At 33.5% G+C, this 13,661-nt stretch overlaps 1 protein-coding gene across 1 annotated transcript in view; it reads left to right on the top strand.

Moving 5' to 3' along the window:
* Window positions 1-10,170: 10,170 nt before the first annotated feature.
* The window catches only part of LOC144840698 (calcitonin gene-related peptide type 1 receptor-like), a 58,331-nt gene continuing 54,840 nt past the window's right edge, over window positions 10,171-13,661 (top strand). The window contains exon 1 of the mRNA XM_078696661.1: window positions 10,171-10,288. The gene's annotated coding sequence lies outside the window, so the exon portion shown is untranslated. The remainder of the gene's footprint in view (window positions 10,289-13,661) is intronic.

Raw genomic sequence — 13,661 nt, forward strand, 5'->3', positions numbered from 1 at the left:
AGAATCTTGTCAAATAATAGACATAATAAATTACGTTATGATTTCCTAAAAATACATTTATGTTTTGCAGTCAGCAATTTAGGCTAGGATACAATTTCTGTGAACTAGTTTGATATTGTAATGTGTAATCAAAATGAATGGGAAATTTAAGCTGGCCGATAAATTGAATCTAGAATAATGATTTTCCTACCGTATTCACTAAGGAAGATACGATTTACGTATAGATAATAAATTTAATTCAAGTATGCTTGACCTAACATTAAGCGTAACATTCAAATTACAATTATTATAATGAATTAAAATATCATTAACCAACTAATGTCTTTAAGTGTTTTAAAACCATAGTAGGGTTGGTACAAATGAAAACATAATAATAATTTCTTTTAAAAAAACAACGTACGACGAAGCCCGACGAAAAAAAACTTCTTGACTCGTCGTTGCTGTCTGTGTTGAATCCCGACGAGACGTGTCGTTTTGACATAGAGTCGGGCGCACAAGTGTTTAGATCGTCGAGAAAACTTAAACATGTTTAACTTTCTCCCGACGAGAAGACCCGTCGGGCTTCGTCATACGATGCTGTCTGAGTTTGCCTTTAAAGGGAACCTCTAGTTTTAAGTTTTAACATTTTTGTGAAAGTGCCAAAATATACAACTTATAATACACAAAATCACGCCATTTGAAGAGGCATGATGATCTTACAATATAATAATTCAACATTAGCATACTGTATTGTTTCCAACATAATAGTGTCTCAAGGATGTAGTTGACCGAATACAGTAATCTAGGTTGCAGTTTGCATGTTCAATTCTCCCACACCATGCCTGCAGCAGTAATCCATAGGTGGAATAATTGAATATGAATGTTAAATGATTTAAACTATATTGTGTTCAAAAAAGCTATGATAACTTCCAAAATAATACAGCTTGTCAAAAAAGGAATTGCATTTTGAATGAGTATGGCCTGTGAACGAATAAAATGATATAGTTAATTCAGGGTTATTATAAATTTACTTTTAACTTTCCTAGAGGGCGCAAATCGTGAGAAGACGCTCATGCATCCGAAAGTGACAACTGCAAATCCGGAAGTGAACATTTGTGTTTAAGCCCGTTCTAGCCCCACAATTGTGAACGTTCGTATCGATAGGGTATATAAAAGGAGACGGTAATTTATACATGCCAATCGACGCATGCGTTTGATCGATTTAATATTCGGCCTAAGCAATTAAAGCATGATGTTATTTTAAAACTTTTTTAACAAGAAATGTGAATACACGCGGTATACTTTCCCCAAGTCTATCTTTTTTTTGTTAGTCCACCAGCGACGTTTCGATTTTTGTCTGGAATTTCGAGATCAATATACGTAGAAGCCACAATTGTGCCAAATAGGCCTACTTGTAATATTTACCAATGTTAGGTTTAAATACAGTCTAGAACATTAGACAATTTCCATTTCCTTGTAAACTTAGCTAAAACACTGCCATGTGTAATGGTTATAATATTATCAAATTTAATTTTATGATACAACTGATGGTCGGTAGGCCTATCCAATAAGATTATTCCCACAAATCTATTTGTATTATGTCCGTCTATCTCAGAATACGGTATACTTAATAAATGCCTAAGAGTCATATAGATACCTATAGAATCGGATTCTATCGTCGAATAAATTTGATGGATACATTCTTCCCAGAAGGTATATTCTCATTTGAGGAGCATTATTTGTTTGTTAGATAGAGAAGTTTACACGCGAACAAAATATCGACACGCTCTACATGCGACTATAAAACAGTGTTAACTGTCAGTTACAGCATAGAGTAAAGATTTATTGATTTAGGAAAACTTTTATTATCTGATACAACTTTACATTACCATTAATAAAACGAATTTCCATACAGCATGCTATTATTAGAATAAAATGAATTGCACACAATGATCATTAAAACATATATAATATAATATTGTGTTAAGTTCTGTCTACATTGTCAAACTAGTTTGACAAAAAAAAGTGTGATGTGCCCAACCAAATATGGTAGTGGTATGACGTCATCGTGTCCATATTGGCACATCTAATTTTTCAAATATTACGTTAGATCGTAGACAGAGCTGGAAAGTTCTTGAAGCAAAATAACAATTATGATGACAGATCTTAATTCCGTTTCACACTATCTGATCGATAGCATTTTAATAACATTAACAAGGTCAAGCAGCACATAGCTTAATAGCATGTGTATTAATGTATACATCCATGCGTAATAATAATTGTGTACGATCCATAATTCAGATATAAATGCTACGTATTTTTTAGGAGTTCGTTGACGTTACGTCACCCTGTGTGTAAAGCTCTGTCTACACTATCAAACTAGTTTGACAAAGATGTGCGAGGTGCCCAAATATGGTAGTGATATATCCAAGTATGATTGTTATTCGCGCAAATATTAAACAAGCTTCGGAATTATTATCAAATTATTATATTCGCCTAATGAAAAAGATTAGATAAACATTTTCTATAAATATTACGGTAGGAGGACACGCTGGGCGTTGAAGAGTCTTTCCCTTGTGTGTTCCGGTCAATTGAACCAAACAACTTCAGTATTGGAATTAACGTTTAAATATATTTAATAATTTACACTTCATGCGAAATAGCAGTTTTATTTAAAATTAGGTTTATTATTTATTAATAGTTATAGTTTAATTTTATTGACGTTGTTGACAAATTCCGGTCATTGTACTTTGATACAATGGAAATCCACACAGAACAAGTTAAACTTAACAGAAAACTAAACTCGAATACAGATTATGTAGTTACCGTGTATTATTTTACCACTGAGGTACTGTAATATCTAAAGAACATTCTGAAGCATAATATATACAGCTTTTTAAATTTATTATATGTGTTGACCATATTTTTCATCGAACATAAATCACACTATCAAACTTTATGTGACAACAAAATGTGATGTGATGTTCCCATATATGGACATGATGATGTCATGTCACTAACATATTTGGGCATATCACTACCATTTTTGAACACGTCAATCAAACTAGTTCGATAGTGTAGACAGAGCTTAAAGCTGCATTCACACCTGTTTTACAGAACCGAAGATGGCGCTGTGTGAATGACAACGAGTATGCGATGATGTATACATGTCAACATTATCCAAGAAAAAATAAATTAAAAATAAATCGATGATTAAAAATATGAAGAGTATATATTCCAAGAATAGTATACTAATAAAAGCTTCTTTGGTAAAGGCAAATCATTTGGATGTACAAAAGGTAAATTGCTACAATCAGTTAATCCTGTTCCATTGTTTGTCCGCCGAACGCGTCAAAAAGTCTGTCTGTTCGTGGACCTCCGTTACTTAGTGCGTTGGTGTGTATGCGTTTTCACGAATAATACTTTTGACCCACACTATTTTTTCGATCCTGTCTGATTCTATTCTATTATCATATGAAAAAAAAATTACATTAATGTATCTGTTACATAAAACCTAACGAATTGGCGACATATTATATGCACTCGTTTAAAAACTGTAACATAATATTTCCTCACGATATTAGAAGTGACCCTGGCAACTTCGTATTCAATGCAAAAAACGTATTTCTATCGTAAATGTTAATGTGCTTATTTTAGTTTAGTTTACCGTTTTCATAGAAAATCATAATTACGTCCAGACATTCGATCGATTATAATTATTTAATATAGAGTTTAAAAAAGATATTCATCGTCAACTAATGTCGTCTTCTCTCCGAAGGTTGGTCATTACGATTTATATTTTTGTGTTTATCTTCTTATCTCGTAATAGAGTTTTTACTCCGTGTCTAAAAATCCTCACGTCACAGTTCGATCTGTTCTTCTAATATCAGGAGTAATGGCCATCCTCCCAATCATCATCATCGTCGTCGTCGTCGTCATCTAATGTGCCGTCTTCTTTCCAAAGTTTGTCCATCGTGACTCCCTTTTCACATTTTTATTTTACTTTCATCTTTCCAGGGGCGGTTTTATACGACGAGGTCTTGAGAGATCGTCCATAGGTCTTCCCAATATTGACTAATAAATATCATCTAATCATCATCATCATCATCATCGCCAACGTCATCGCCAACGTCGTCGTCGTCGCCAACGTCGTAGTCGTCATCATCATCATAATCATCATCATTACTTTATTTTCTCTAATTTTTTTTTCTTTGCTTTTATTCTGTTTATACAGGTTTTACTCCATGTTTGAAATCATCACAGCAATTCAATCTACGTCTTTCTAATATTCTCTTATAATATCAAGAGTAAAGCCACCCCAGGGATGTACAGATTTATGTTTTTCTGAACATCATAACAATTACCAAATTAAATGATAGTTTGACCAATCAGTGTGTTACCAGTGACTAATTTACAGCTGACTTAGCTGTGCCTAGTTTCCCACTAGGACGCCATTAGTAATTGGTCAAACTACTCGACTTGCGCGTACGTCCTTGTGTTGCGTCATGGTGAGGAACAAACCGAGCTTTAGAAAACGCCACTTTAAACAATGGAAGGAACCGATTAGAATTGTCAGTATAATGTTATTGTCTTAGTGTATTTGTTCATCATTAAAATATATATATTTTAAGTTTATGCTTAAGCCTATTTTTAAGATAAGTCAACACGAAATCTTCAGTTTTCCTCCAAACTCTTAAAAGATGATCACAACGAATATAATATTGAGGTGGTGCCAAATGCTGTAATATTTAAATCTATAGATATTATGATGTAACTATACAACCGTGTCATTTTATGTTGAGAGAACTACATACTGGTTTCTAATTTGTATCCAATTAATTTAGTAATTACTAATCAATCAAACTCTCTCCGTTACGTGTGTATTATATTATTGTAAACACTATTTTGGTTTTTTTTCTATTGTTATTCGCTATCACACGGACGGTAACGTATACATATGTATTTTAGGCATTAGACTTTATAAAATCGTGTTTGGAATCTCGAAGTGTTTACATTACGGCACGCAATTGTTGACTGTTGTGTTTGACATGAAAACGTTGTTGAAGAAATCCTACTACTTATTCATTATCTACATTTTGCTATTTTTAGAGAAGATTTTCCATTATATAATGTAATTAGTTAATTGATGCTACTTTGGTTGAGTAGTAGAATTGCCTTGGCTGTGTCTAGTACTAAAGGTATATTCCATTTGATTACTTAACATAATTGCTATATTTTTCCCCTTTTATGATCATTTTTACTAAAGACCACAGATCATTGAACAATATATCAAGCTATAGTATTTATTATTTTAATTTTACTTCATTCAAAGAAGAACGTTGTGGGAAATATTAAGTACCTCATTCAGAACGAAATCAGTATCAAGCCGATTAACAGTATAAGGTAATGTACTAAGAAAGGCAATATTATAGAAGATAAGTAATGATGTTCCAAGATCTTAGAGAGCACTAAATAAAAGACTGTACTCAAAATTAAAATTAAGTCTATACATATATTTTTGGTGTAATTTACTGTTCGTTTTATTTGGGACACGAATTGTTTAATGCTGTTTTGCATTTGTCGTAACAACTCGAGTCTGACTTAAGGACCATGTCTAAATTATTCTGCTGCAGTTACTGCAGTAACTACATTTCTTACAGCAGCAATAATGTATTATTTTAGTTTCTTTCAATGTAGAGATTTATGAAGCAGAGACTGCAATAAACAGCTTTCTAAATAATTACATAAACAGGTTTACGAGTAAATAAATGTATAGTTACTGCAGTAACAGCAGTAGTATGGGTCCTCATCCTGTTGCATTAAAAGTGCAGTACAACATGCACGCACTGTTCGTAAGCTATAACTGATGAACATTGGAAATGTAGGTTGATTTGATTTTAACAAAATTATAACGTTGACGTAAATCATGGATTTGATAAAACATAAATGTGATGTTATTTGATTATTAAATAATTCGACGCGTATAACATAACTAAAACAATGACTTTTTGATATAGGCCTACCGTTGCGTTTTTCAAGATGACACAACACGTCTAAAGCGTGGTTCCAACTAGCGACTCAACGTAACGCAAGGCTACGATGTATTGACGCAAAGTGCTGTATTGCGTTCACAAGTGGGAACCGCCTGCGATTTTTGTAGCACTGTTGCGTCGTCGGTTCCAAATTGTGATTACGCAATATATCACTTTGTTTCAATACGTCGCTGCGTTGCGTTCTAGTGGGAACCACGCTTTAGAGGTGAGTTAATGTCTCATGTTGTATTTACACTAATAATAAAGCATAAATAAAGATTGGTTCTTACTCGGACATAGCGCATCGGAGCAACGTAAGTGAGTTGACCTATCACGAGCAACATTTCAGATGGTTCATCACGTCGTTATTGTTACTCGCGGTGTACTTACGCGCTTGGGTTGTGTTGCGACCTAGTGGAAACCGTGCTTTTGAGCCTGTTTCTGTACGAAATGGTGCTTTGTTACAAAAAAGAATTATAATAAAAAAAAGAAATATAAGCCAACAAATGATTATTATTTCCTAATATGTTATTCGATCAATACATTCTATGAATACTTAACTTATCATAAGTGCGGTTGTGAATTAATGATGTACTGTAATATGAAACAAAACCGAGTCATTTTAATGTAATGCTATTCCTGGCAAATTTAATATAGAACAAGGCCTCATTTGTATTCAGTATGTAATACGTGACTATATTTTTAAAAAGTATATGGTTTTCGTGTAAAGTGTTTTTGTTATGACGTGCAATATAGTTGTCATAGAGATATATTTTCGAGTGGAATTCGATGGCTTCTCGGTTAGTAATACTCTGTTGTCTTGCATTATGACGATTTATATTGGTTTAAGTTGATATAGATACAAGGGCAGGATATCCTTGTTCTGTTTTCTTTCCTTTTTTCTGTATTTTTCTGTACTATTTTGGTATACAGGATAAAACTACAGGTTTTAGTTTCAGTTTAGCCAGTATTTAGTTTCAGTTACCGGATTTATTTCTATTTTCACATTCATGATCAAGATTTACTACTTTAGTTTCGGACCAAATGTTACGCGGAATGGAATTCGATGGCTTCTCGGGTAGTAATACTCTGTTGTCTTGCATTATGACGATTTATATTGGTTTAAGTTGATATAGATACAAGGGCAGGATATCCTTGTTCTGTTTTCTTCTTTTTTTCAACTATTTTGGTATACAGGATAAACCTACAGGTTTCAGTTTATTTAGTTTCAGCTTAGCCAGTATTTAGTTTCAGTTACCGGATTTATTTCTATTTTCACATTCATGATCAAGATTTACTACTTTAGTTTCGGACCAAATGTTATTCCATTAATGTTTGTAGCATCAATCAATATAGTTCTTCATTATTTTTTCTTACATACTTAGCATGTCTGTTTTGTTCAAGTTATGTAGAAAACCACATCGGAATAGTAATGAAATAATGAGATTTTACGTCATCTAAGTTAGCTGTTTCCCAGGAGAAAAACAGTATGTTATGTTCGCGGAATTAACAGCATAGGGGACGGCCCTAAAAGCTGATAGTAATCAATGATTGTTATTGGATTGTACAATAAAACGTATATGTATTCTGCTGAATGTATTGGTTACATCGACACACCGTCCCTAATAGTAATATAGTATATAGTACTTACGCTGACCATGTCGATGGCCTGGTCCGTAGCACACAACGTAGGAAGAATAATCGCACGCGTATGATTTATCAATATTTCTATTGGCACGACATTTTTTCTGCAGAATATTCGTCCTTATGTAAAACTATGTCAAATTAGCTATGGCATGTACGTAGGACCGGGTGCGTACGTGTACAAGGAAGAGAACAGAAATGTTATCGAATATTGTTATCCATCTAAATTATATAGCGCATGTCATTCTAGTTAATGATTGAGTAAGTATAATGAAACATCTCCTTTCAAAACTATAGGTTTTTATACGTCATTTAGGCCTATCTTTCGTCCATATTTTACTCTACATTTTTAAAATGTGCATAACACTTCTGGATACCTCAATATATGCCCCTAAAGTCAGTTATAATCATGTCAGAAATATTAGGCAGTTAACTGCAAAATTAATGTCTAAAGCTCAAATGTCATGTGACAAAAAATGTGGTGTGTCATGATTATGTCATATCACTACCATATTTAAGCATATCACTACCATATTTGGGCACATCACAGTAATTTGATAATGTATAGTCGGAGATTTAGTTTATATTTGCACACAGCATTACAGTTGTTTCTGTAGGCCTACATATTGCTTTAATAATAAGCTCATGCTTGTCTAATTGTACAAATAATAGATTTATCTTCGTCCAGATTAACATAATGAATTATAAATAAACTTGATTACGAGCATTGCTCTGCAGACGATTTATTCGATTAAATTTTATTTTCAGAAATAATTGAGTGTATCGCTATCGTTGCTACTATAGCTTATTCAATTCAGCTGCTTAGTGTCATTCAATATCTTAACAGTTGAATTTAAGGGGACACTTTCCTGTAGTAATTAATGAAGAGCGTTTTGTTATCTTATAACATTAATAAAATGAGCTTTTTTTGTCCTTCCATTATAATGTTAAACCATGAACCTTTGTTTATGACGTAAACCCAGCAGTCATAAACTATTCATCGTCGTTAAAGGTCCATAATATCGGATGAATGTTTTTATTGATTATGCTTGGTTCCCACCAGGAGAAGTAACGCAAGGACGTAAGCACAACGTAAGGCGTGGTTCTCGCTAGCGACGCAACGCAAGGACGTAGACGCAACGCAAGCGAGTTGACCAATCACACTGGCGACTGTTCGAATAATCCATCACTTTGCGCTGCGTTACGTCCTTGCGTTGCGTCGCTAGCGAGAACCAAGCTTATTCGAACGTTCGCTTGTGATTTGTCAACTCGCTTGCGTTGGGTGTACGTCCTTGCGTTAGAACCCACCGTAAGGAATTATTAAGTAAATATAAACATAATACACAAAATATATTGCTTTTGTGGATGTAAATATTCCATATATTACTATCAACATTGTACGGTAGGTTTTAATAAATTATTTATGTCAATATTACACTGTAATGACACGATGACCACGTTTTATTGTCACGAGTCGCCGATTATAACGCACTAACGCGTCACGCGTAGGCTACAGTTTTAGCAGGCCCGACTGTCTCTTCAGCCGGGTACCAAACGGGTGCCAATTCACTGGACCCTCATCGCCATGCCATAAGGGAACATAGTTATGCCCACTGTACTAAGGAAATATTGAGACCATGTAAATTCTGCCCCTGAACGAGTGACTTGACAATTAAGTAGATAACTAGAGAATTACTTAATATTAAAATTCCCTAACATCAGTTATTCTGGGTTGATGGAAATAATTGTAAAAACGAAACTTAATCGACAAATATATACTATAAAGTATCAAATTACATTTCCAAATAAATATTTCCCTTTTGTAGATCCGTATTAGAAATATAGCAATGATACGTCTCTTTTATTTCTAATAAATTGGAAATCATATTAATTTCCTCATTTCACTATTTTTTTCATATCAGCAGTTATTGACCTCGTTCATGTGTGTAGATTTACTTATCAGCTTCGGTTATTCATGATACGATCTAGGCCAATCTTTTTTGCCTCTCTCTACCTTTAAAACATATGTCATTATTCAAAATAAACTTAGCTGTCGTGTCGTTTATTACTCTCTCAGGTAGCTATCACCGATTCAGCACAATCTGCATTGAGGAGAAAGATCGCCTGTCCGCGAACTTTCTGTGTGCAGCACGCGATACAAGCGTTTGTTGTGGCAGGCATAGCTAAAATGAATAATGCATAATATTGAAAACTATATGTGTAGGTCTAATACTAGAAGTGTTAACGATGATAAAAATAAAATAATGTTGCTTTGATTCATAGAACATTCATTAAGTTGTAACTGCTTCATGCTGAGGTAATATGGATTTTAAATCCCGTCGCTCAGTACTCGGAAAGCATTGCTCGATTCAAACTGCGCATGCGTTTATTATAATCATCGCGTATGTTAGTAGCGATTGGTCGTGTCTTCCTCACGTGACTACTAGCGTTTGAAAATTGGATAAACACGGACTTAGTATTGGTGAGATGACCAAAGTATCTCATTTAGTCACAAATCTACGACTAAGTAGAAAGTGTGCCAAAGCAACCAACGGATTAAGCGCTGAGTGGTTCAAACAGTTCGATATTGGTTCGTTTCGTTGTGGCAGTGGCCGTGCTGTTAGTGGCCGGAGGTAGGAACTATTATATTTCTTTCTTGTATATCTGACGTGATACATTAGAAAAAAAATGTCCTCATGTTTATCATTATCATTTAGTCGACGTTATCGCTAATTTACCTATTTGTCAAACAAAAACAACAACAATTCAGGTATAATTGTTTTTCTTATAAATGTCATAGTGTGAAGTAAACGTTAAAGCAGCACTTGTCATAATATCGATATTAATTCATCTGTTGTTGAAAGCTACAGTGGCACGCTTCTTAGAAGAATAATTGTACTAATTATACTAGTTGTAACACCTTAAAAAAATAATAAAAAAGAACTTAGATGTATGTACAGATTTGAAATTAAACAAAAAATCAGTGAATTGTCCCTTTGTATTCGCCAAAAGGTAAGCTTAAATAAGGCTACTAAAAATTCAAATTCCGAGATGCTAATATAATAATGTAGAATAATGATAGTCTGCATTCTGATACCCACTGTTACCCGTATGTGCGCCTAACTAAACCAATGTCCAGTACACCTGAAATTATGTCTAATTTAGCCAAGGCCCTATAGGTATAAACTTGGAGAGAGAAATACGTCATGTTTCACACAATACAATATACAATATAATACAGAACATAAATTAATAAATATAATTGTGTGAGGTGGACGCATAAAGCCAAGGCTTCAAGTTTGGTCCTCCAGATAAATATAGGCCTATATATTATGTTTAATTATTCAATTTAAGTGAGAGAAAAATAAAACACTTTTTTCTTTTGTCCAATTGACAAATAAAATTAAACAAAAAGGCAAACAAATAAAATAAAAATGTATAAGATAGCAGTAAAAGAAACACCGTACCAGATGAATTTAAAATACTTTGAAATCGTTGTTTTAATTGATTGCAAATGTCTTACTATAGAATATCTCTATTGTATTTCCGTTGCATGGTCGTTGGACAAAGTGGCGACTACGTGATTTATTGTGATTTTATAACGTAGTTAAATTTCATAGTATATCATATAATGACTCATTATGGTGTAATATTTTGTAAGACAACATGTGTACTAGATTTAGTTGAAAACGATCACTGCATCACGTCCAGTAAATATGAATAGTTTTTCTTTACATGTTTTGATTTTATCCTTGATCGATTTCTGGAATTGTACCCAGTTATTGTTATGCTCTAAAAGATGACTATCAAATAATACTATACGCCATACGTTTCTGTGTAATACACGTACCTATTTATTTATAATCTTATCTCGCGATCCAATTAGTAAAACGTGCTGTTTTCATAAAGGTGTTACAGCAACACGAGATTAGATAGTATGGAATCATAATTTGAAAATGTTTTCCGGGTACCCGAACTTTTCTTTTATAACCATGTAGATAATAGAAACATATCATTTTTAGTCTTATTAAAAGAGGCTGATTTTGTTCAGATGCTGTATCGCCGCATACGATAACATTTCCCTTCCATATCATAGGAATATTCCGTAAAGCAACTGGAGTGTATCACATGGAGTGGATACTGTAACATGTAAGGTTAAGGGTTAAATTATGTATTACGAATTTTTCCTATGATACTTGGAAAATCTAGATAGTGCCGAGATTCCGATATAATATTGATTTTGCGCCAAAAACAGTGTTAAAGGGTAGCTCCGGGCTTAAGATGTGTTTGTTTAAACAAATTAAATATTTTACTGTATTACTGTATATAGAAAAAAAAGTCTTGTAGCACCACTTTCACTACAACGCTCGTCTAAAACATTAGTAGATTTATTATCAATGTATATGTTTTATCAATAAACCATACTTAAGTTTGAACCTTTAAGCTGTTCTGTCCAAATAATACATGTGACGTCACTATTGGAGCTCAGTAATTTAGTTCCGATGTTAGATTTGCCTGCAGCACATAGGATCATTGAAATGGCATATGAATAGTAACAATACGACATGAACTATGTATTCAATACTAAAATTGCTGTACTTTATATTTTCCTTTCAACTATTATGTTTACTAACCATATTCAGTATTCACCAAATAAGGAACCGGCTATTTATCCTAACCATGTCTATATCTCAGTTTGACATCGATGCCGTTAGCTATTCAAAATTGTATTATAAGAATTAATAATAGGTGGTTACATAGACTACAGGCACTTTATTTAAAAAGTAAATAAAATTATAATGAATTAAACTCGAAAACTGAACTTATTTTCAACTGACTTAGTCGAATGTACGTGACGAAAATCGCCGCGCTTTAGTGAAATTGATACAAACGGACAATTATATTATTTAACTCGTTTTCAAATCATATTAAATTAGTCTGTCGTTTCATCAATAGCAACACTGGTACGTGTGATACACACTATATGTATTGGCGTCTTATCGTAGCATGTTAAGGAGCTTTGGATGTTGTGGCAACCCAGGACTCGATGATGTTGTTGGAGTTACATCATTGGGTTTTCTTTGGTAATTTTTCTATTTAGTCGCCAGACCCGATTATGGTCCAGGTTTGGATTCAGATAATAAGCGCATGCTAAACTTGTTTTGGTCTTCGGTTGTCGCAAAAAACATATATTGCAGAGCTGGGTGACGACTTGAAAACATGATAATTTACGTAATAAGTCTTAACGTTCAAGAAAAACGCAAATCGAAAGCTCTCGAACAAAACCACTGCACGGCTCTCCCCGCGTGATACTTGTATAATCAATGTATGGTTTTCATTTAATGTGCTACCTCCTCAAAATATACCATAAAGAACAAAACCACTGTACGGCTCCACGTCGTATTTACAAAATATACCATTCTTTCCATTAGATGAATGGTGCATGCATGTCACATTGGTTGTTCAAACTGTTCGATATAAAAACAGCCAAACACACAAGCCTATAGAAAAATCCAAAAGTTTGAAGTGAAAAGCATAACGCCAACCAATATGAATACTCCAGGGAACATACTCAGTTTTTAGCAAAATTACTTTATCGAATAAGCGAACGATTCACGTTCGTTCGTTTAACAATCTAATTTTGGCAAAAACTCTCTTGGGTAATAATATATAAATATATATTAAAAATATGCATATATAGTATTAGATTCAATTGTATCGTGTATGAATTTATACTATATAGTTATTTCAGTTTGATTTACAATAAGAAGCGCCCTCTTTAAAGTTTAGATATTATTGTATAGAATTAATTCAGATACAATACAAAAAAACTTTGCGTATGACACACGCGTGTAATGTTTAAATGACACGCGAGGATAGGCTAAAATGTTTATTTTAGCACACAAATTTGACATAACAATACTTTTTGAACTACATGGCATTGTAAAGGAACTAAAGAGGGTTTTCATTTTTTTACGACGCGCCACATGACAGCGATGCTGTCGA

The sequence above is a fragment of the Antedon bifida genome, chromosome 4 (genome assembly GCF_963402885.1).
Source record: "Antedon bifida chromosome 4, ecAntBifi1.1, whole genome shotgun sequence".
Taxonomy (NCBI): Eukaryota; Metazoa; Echinodermata; class Crinoidea; order Comatulida; family Antedonidae; genus Antedon; species Antedon bifida.